The sequence below is a fragment of the Diospyros lotus genome, chromosome 7, assembly GCF_014633365.1.
Source record: "Diospyros lotus cultivar Yz01 chromosome 7, ASM1463336v1, whole genome shotgun sequence".
Taxonomy (NCBI): Eukaryota; Viridiplantae; Streptophyta; class Magnoliopsida; order Ericales; family Ebenaceae; genus Diospyros; species Diospyros lotus.
Window position 1 is genome coordinate 9800982 of NC_068344.1, and position 7384 is coordinate 9808365.

General features: G+C 36.4%; 1 long non-coding RNA gene across 1 annotated transcript; it reads left to right on the plus strand.

Moving 5' to 3' along the window:
- The first annotated feature begins 403 nt into the window (after nt 1–403).
- On the plus strand, nt 404–6294 carry LOC127806282 (uncharacterized). The gene is made up of 3 exons (XR_008024392.1): nt 404–2602; nt 5287–5637; nt 5957–6294. It is a non-coding gene; the product is annotated as an uncharacterized LOC127806282 (long non-coding RNA).
- The last annotated feature ends 1090 nt before the right edge of the window (nt 6295–7384 follow it).

Here is a 7384-nt window from a genome sequence, read left to right on the forward strand (position 1 = left end):
ATTTTATATATTTATTACATTATAATTTTTAATAAAATTTTGAATGTGAGATTAATTATAACAAAATAAAAATATTTAATATTTACTATAAACAATTTAACTCAAAAAATAATTTATTGAAAACATAAACATAAAAGCAATATTATTTATTCCTAGAAATTTTGCATAAACTTTTTATGTATATATCATTATTATTTATACATTGTTATTATTTATTTATTTTTTCGTTCCCTCTATAAATTCTTTAACCAAAATATGGCACAAGAAATAGTTGGGCTCTGATTCAGTGCTGTAATGACTGGAATACCCTTTTCCATAACCAAGTACCAACCCTACTATACCAGGGGTATAACAGGCAACTGGACCAATATAAAACCAAAATATCCGATCCAAGCTAGGGTTCCAAAATGGCAAAGATTTTCAAGGTGACTTATTTTTCCAAGGTTTAGTACCGAGAGTCCTATTTTTTCCAAATTTCTCAAATATCCGATCCAAGCTAGGGTTCCAAAATGGCAACCAAATTGGGGATGAGGCTCGTTGGGGAGCTGGGAATTTGTGGAGGCTGTTGCCCCTCTCCATAGATGCTGATCTCTGCCTTCGCAGATCGATCGGTCGCCTGAGAGCCGATGATTCATATCCTAAACTCAACAGCTCCACTCGGTAAGAATCTTGCGAACTGTATCGTTTGATTGCGGCTTCTGTTCCTAAGATCTGGTTTCCGAATCAGAAAATAGACACATCGACCGTTGCTTTCCATTCCATTTCATTCCATGAATCCTAGTCCCAAATGGCATTAAGGCTTTGTTTGGGAGAGATTTAGCAACGGAAAGGAACAGGAAAGAGTGTAATGGAAGGTAATCTCAATTCCATCTCCCACTCCCGTACGCTCTGTAAATGTTGAGTCCCAGAAAACGAATAGATTGAGGCTTCGCTGTTCGCGCAGAGAGGCGGGGTGTTCTGAGGGTGGTTGCCCCTCTCTGTACCAAAACGATGCCGATGATTTCAGATCCATCACCAAAATGAACCGCCCTTTGTGTGTGTGTGTTTGCGCACGTTGGTTTGTCTTTTTGTTTGTAGTAGCATTTGTTAAAATGAGTAAGATAACACGATAAGCTTAAAATATTTCTCGAATCAAAATATAAAATGATCAAGATAATGTTGTCTATTCAAAGATTTTTATTAAAGTGTTTGTCAAATTTTTTAGTATGTTCTAGAGAACTTATACGTCATTTTATTTTTATGTGTAAGGATTAAGATAAATTTATTTAGAGAGATAACTTTAGGAGAGACATTAAAGTTTAATATGAAGTGTATGAATTTAAATAAAGATATGATAAAAGACAGAAATATATGGAAGTCTAGAATTCATGTAATCGACCTTATATAGTGGGATAAAAATCGGATATGTTGTTGCTGTTGTTGTTTATTCAGAGAGATAAATTTCTTTAGAAAAACTTAAATAAGAAGTTATTTAATTTTTTATTTGATTGTCAGATAAATTTAAAAAATATAATAAAAAATATTTTTATTTCTTATATTTTATTTTTTCAATTTCTATTTTGACTAACAAACACTATCTTTGTGGCTAATAAACACTACCTTAGGGCTGTGATGATAAGTTTTCTTGGTCCAGATCGGTGTTAGCTGGGGGAGATGTGACCCTTTTCTTGGCGGGGTGACTCAGATGGCCAGCGACCCGATAAATTATTCGGGTTAGAGAGAGAGAGAGAAATTGCTAGGCAATCGGAGTCTGCAGCCATGGTGGGGTCACCCCTCTTCAACCTGCTACTGTGATCAATCTAGATCTGAGCCTCAAACCTTAATATGTTTATAATATATGTATTTATATACGTATATATTGCTTGGTGCAATTTAATTTAATTGACTTATTTGTTTCTAAGTTGATGTGATTATAAGTATGGGAAAGCCTATGTGGTAAGTTATTATATAAAATGAATAATGTTACACTTACCATCTGGGTTACCCTTTTGGCTACCCAATAATTTACATTTTCTTTATTAATTTTTTTTTCCTTTGCAATCCCCAATGGCATGTGTTTCTCGCCCAGTGTTATCCCTGCCTTACCCCTCTCTCTCTCTCTCTCTCTCTCTCTCTCTCCCACTGTCACTTCTTCTCACGACCCATCTCTCTCTCTCTCTCTCTCTCTATCTATCTATCTCTCGCCGGCGACCATCACTCCCTCACATGATCGTCCTTCCTTTCGGCTCTCCCTCTCATGACTCGTGTCTCTCTCTCTCTTTCTCTTGCCAGCCACCCTCAGTCGGCCGTCTCTCCCTCTTGACTCTCTCTTTCACGACCTGTCTCTCTCTCTCGCTCCCGCTGCCCACGAACATCACTCCCACTCGCCGTTTCTGTCTCTCTGTAGCAAAGCTCCTCTCGGCTCTCCCTCTCACGACTGTCTCTCTCTCCTATTGGTTGCGAACGCAGCCCCCACCCGTCAGCCACGAAACTTGCCGTCGCACTGCCGGCAGTTGCACCTATTGTTACCCCCACCTACTGTCCAGCCACTACACTCGCCATCGTTAGGCAACGCTCCTTTACGAAGAGAGAATCATTTGGAGCAAAATGATTGGTTTGCCAGGTAATTTCATTGATTTATGACATTACATTGATTTCTATCCTGCTTGATTTATGTTTGGCATTTTCAAATTTCATGTTACAAAAGTTGATTAGACAATAGAAATGAATGTACAAGTAGTGGATGATAGAAGTTTGGGAAACGATGATGATATTTCAAGGGAGAATTGGGATGGTTTGGATGATGAAATCTTAGGGGAAAACAGTGAGGTAATTGTATGCCAATGAAATATTTGAGTTTTACAATAGAGATGCATATAACGTAAGTTTTCTAGTTAGGAAAAGAAATTCAAGAAAGGGTGAGGATGGGGTAAGAAATTTTGTGAAATTTTCATGTAATCAAGAAGGCCAAAGATATAGGGCTACAAATACTTCTTCGAGGCCACAACCAACCATTCAAACAGGGTGTAAAGCTAGGCTGACTACAAGTTCTAATATTCTTGGAACATGGCAAATTAACATAGTCCATCTTGAGCATAATCATAAGACAAGTCCATCCAAATCCCTATTGTTTCGATGTAACCAACAATTGAGTGCACACGTAAAATGATAGCTTGAAGTGAAAATGATATGGCTGGAATTTCGTTACATAAAAGCTATGACTCAGTGGTTGTCAAAGCAGGTGGATATGAGAAGATGACATACATCGAAACGGATTGTAGAAATTATGTTGAAAAGGTTAGGCGGTTACAACTAGGAAAAGGAGATGCGACTGCAATACAATTTTATTTTTCAAAAATGCAAGCAAATTGTCTTGGTTTTTTTCTTCAATATCAATTTGGATGAAGAGTCTCGATTGAGAAATGTGTTTTGCACTGATAATAGACGTAGACAAACATATAAGGAGTTCGGTGATGTTGTGACCTTTGACACCACGTAGCTCACAAATAAGTATGACATGCCATTCGCCCCTTTTGTTAAGGTGAATCATCACGGACAATCTACGTTGCTCAGATGTGGGTTAGTGTTGAATGAGGATACAAAGACATTTGTTTGGCTATTTAGGACATGACTTCAATGTATACAAGGCCAGACTCTTAACGGAATGATTACAGACCAAGACAAGGCTATGGGAAATGCAATCCAATTAGTATTTCTGAATACCAAACATAGTTGGTGCTTGTGGCATATATTGAAAAAGCTCCTTGAAAAATTTGGCAACCACACTCAAAAGGGTGCGATATTTTTGGCTATACACAGGCTAGTCTATGATTCACAAACTTCACAAGAATTCGAACAAGGTTGGATTGGGATGGTTGAACAACTTGAATTGCATGAGAATGATTGGTTGATTGAATTTTACATTGATAGAGGCCGCTAGGTTCCTTGTTTCTTGAAAATATTGTTTTGGGCAAGCATGTCAACAATCCAATCCAGTGAGAGTATGAACGCATTTTTCGATGAGTTTGTCCATTCAAAGACAACGTTGAAGCAGTTTGTTGAACAATATGAGCAAGCACTGAAGAATAAGCTTGAAAATGAGTTTCAAGCAGATTTCTAGTCCTTCTCGCAAACGGTTCCATGCATTACACTATATGAAATTGAAAAACAGTTTCAGTCGGTTTACACTATATCAAAATTTAGGGAATTTTAGGAAGAAATCACCAGAAAGATGTATTGTGACCTTATATCTATTGATGAGGGGTCTTTAGGAATGACGTTCGAGGTAGAAGAGGATGTCGTCGTTGGTGAGGGTGTCAAGAGAAAAAAAATTATTGTTTTATTTCAGAGGGAAAGCTGCAAATTTGTTTGTAGCTGCCACCTATTCAAGTTTAAGGGAATTATTTGTAGGTATGTTCTCTTAGTACTGATTCGTTGTAAGGCAAAATCACTTCCCGATAGGTATATATTGAGGAGGTGGAGGAGAGATGTGACTAGATGTTACACGAGGGTCACAATCAACTATGATGGGTGGATCAATAGTCATGGGCAATTGAGATATGACCAATTGTGCAAAACTTTTATCGAGGTAGCTGATCTCGCAACATATGATGAAGGCCGTACCATTGAGCTTATGGAGTGGATTCAATTAAAAAAAATGAGCTTTCCACGTCGAAGTCAAGTAGCGGAACTAATCTTCTTTCTCAATCCACTGTTCAAGTAGGCTCCGTCCATAGAGCGACGGAGAATGCTTTAAGCTAGAATATATTGGACCTGAATTGCTTGAGCAGTAAGGGAAGGCCCAAGAAGCTTTGCAAGAAGGGCTTGTTGGAAATGACATTGAAAAGGGTTAAGATAAGCACTAGTTTGTAGTGTTCAAGTAACCTACTAGGCGGAATATATATTAATTGGAGTTCGATGATGCGCAAGTGTCTTCGGTTACAAAGAAAGTCAATAAAATGCCACAAAAGAATCTACAGTATGGTGCAATCGTTGTTCAGACTAATGGTATGTAACTTTATAACATATTCATTTTATCACTTTTTTCTATTTTGTATTTTTTAAATTCTACTTGGGTGTAGGTTCACTATGAAACATAGGTAGTTATACATCCCAAATTTCAAGTCAATGAATTGGTAAGCATCCCGCAAAATGTTCCATATATTTAACTGTTGCCATTTCCCACCTTGAGGCCTTCGTCTCTACCAATTAATACATTTAATTTTCAAGGTAAGTTCATTGTTCAATTTTTAAAAATACCAAAAAGGTTATGTTCTACATATGTTTATTAATGTCAATACTTTGCAGGAGGTCTTGCTACACATTACTACATTCCGTATATGCAACACAAGGATGGAATTGGGTTGTAATGGATGATCCTGAGAAGGCTGACTGTTTACATGTTTCTTGGTATTGTCATTGAAGTGCTGTCCAAGTAGAGTAGGTACATTATCAGTTGGGTAAGATATTTCTGATATTTAAATTGAAAGAATCTGACGAAGATTAAGATGTTACAATATGTGAAATTGCTACAAGTGGGATACAACCCCATGAAAGGGCACCTTTGAATTTGTAGAAATCTTAATTAGTATTTTGTGTTTAAGGATGTGAATGCAGTTTCAGCTGTTGCAGCAGCAACTGGACAATCTGAAGAGAACTGTATGTTGTTCACAACTCTCTCTCTCTCTCTCTCTCTGATTAAGTATTTAATTTATGGTACAAAATTATGTGGAAATGTATCTGTTTCACTGCTAAATGTAAACAATTTTATGTCTTTGCTTAGAGAACCAAGAGATGTACAGTTGGGTGAGTACAGTGTTTGTTCATGGGCATGTAAAACAATTTCATTAACGTGCAAATTTTACTTTGTAATTTTGATTCAATTCTTCAATTAAATGGTTCACTTCTCCATTACAAAGGTCTGACTCTTGCTCGGAACGGAAATTTAGAGCTTAACCCATAAACATTTTTGGTGCAGTTGATGAGTAACCACATTCAGAAGCAGCAAGAACAACTGGACCATCATCAAGAAGCCATGACTGAACTAAAGCTAGTAGGGCAGCAGCAAGTGCTGGACCAGTACACTTTCTTTGGGGAGGAGCAGCCTAGTGACATTCTTCACCATGCAAGTATCCATTTAAAAAGATCATTAGTAGGAGATTCATTTTTATATCAGTTAGGTAATATGTATGACACCAGCTCAAGAATGAAGATCATTGGGTTCATGTATCAAGTGTTTTTTAGTTGTGGGTTGTTTCTTCCATAGTCCCATTGATTCAATTTGAGGAAGTATACAAAATTTCATTCTTAAGGGTACATTTGTAGCCAACATCAGAAAACAACACTGACCTTTCACGTTTGAACATCAATTGCAAAAATCACTCAATTTTGTGTGTATTTCATTTGATGAACCTGTCCACCAAACTGATCTTGTCCAGCAAAAAGAATTAAAAAATTCATTCCACGAGCACTTCATTTCATTTTCAAATACTCTAATCTGTACCATTCCACACTAGTCCACAACAAAAATTTGATACCACTGATAAGAAAATGCACCACAAACACATTCATATCTTTATAAAATTGTGTTCTAATTTTACTACTACAAACACATATACAACTACAATTTTCACGATATACAATTTTACTCAATTTACCATTATATATGCATATACAACTACAGTTTTCAAGACTTAACCACATTTATGCCGGCTCCTTTCTTTTACCATTGTCATTCACATTTCTTTTTTTCTTGGACACTATTATGTTCATTGAAATCTCCACGTCATTTTCTTTATATATCCAAGCTAAAGTTTAGAACATGCGAGAGAATTCTTCTACTGGAAAATTGGCTATAGATTTAGTTGAAGCACTACCACAGGATTCACCTTGACCAAACGATCCGCTTGATTCATCTTCTTTGATCCATTTCCAAAATTCACATTTGATACTATAAATATTGAACAGTTTCCTTTTATTTACAGACTTTTTTTTATCTCGAAACATTGTACAATGTCTCGTCTATACAATGAACATGGGCGCTTTGTTAGACATGCTACAAAGTAGTGTCCCCACTGTCTATAACTATGATATACTTCTACATTTTGTATCGTTATTGTAACAATGTGAAATAGAAATTGCACTCCACTTCCCAACAACACAAGTTAAAGAAAATTTATAGTAACAAGGCTTCTATATAAACAGAATGTTACACAATTCATAGTAACAGATTGATTAGAGAAATCATACTTCTATTATGTTTTGGGTTAGGTTATCCAAATGCAAATTTAAGACAATTTCAACAATTCTTCAGCTGGGCTTGAAGTCCTCAAACAGTGAAGTAAACAAAATCTCCACATCCTTCAATGTGCTCAAAACATGGTATCTCATCTAGTGAAATTTCAAG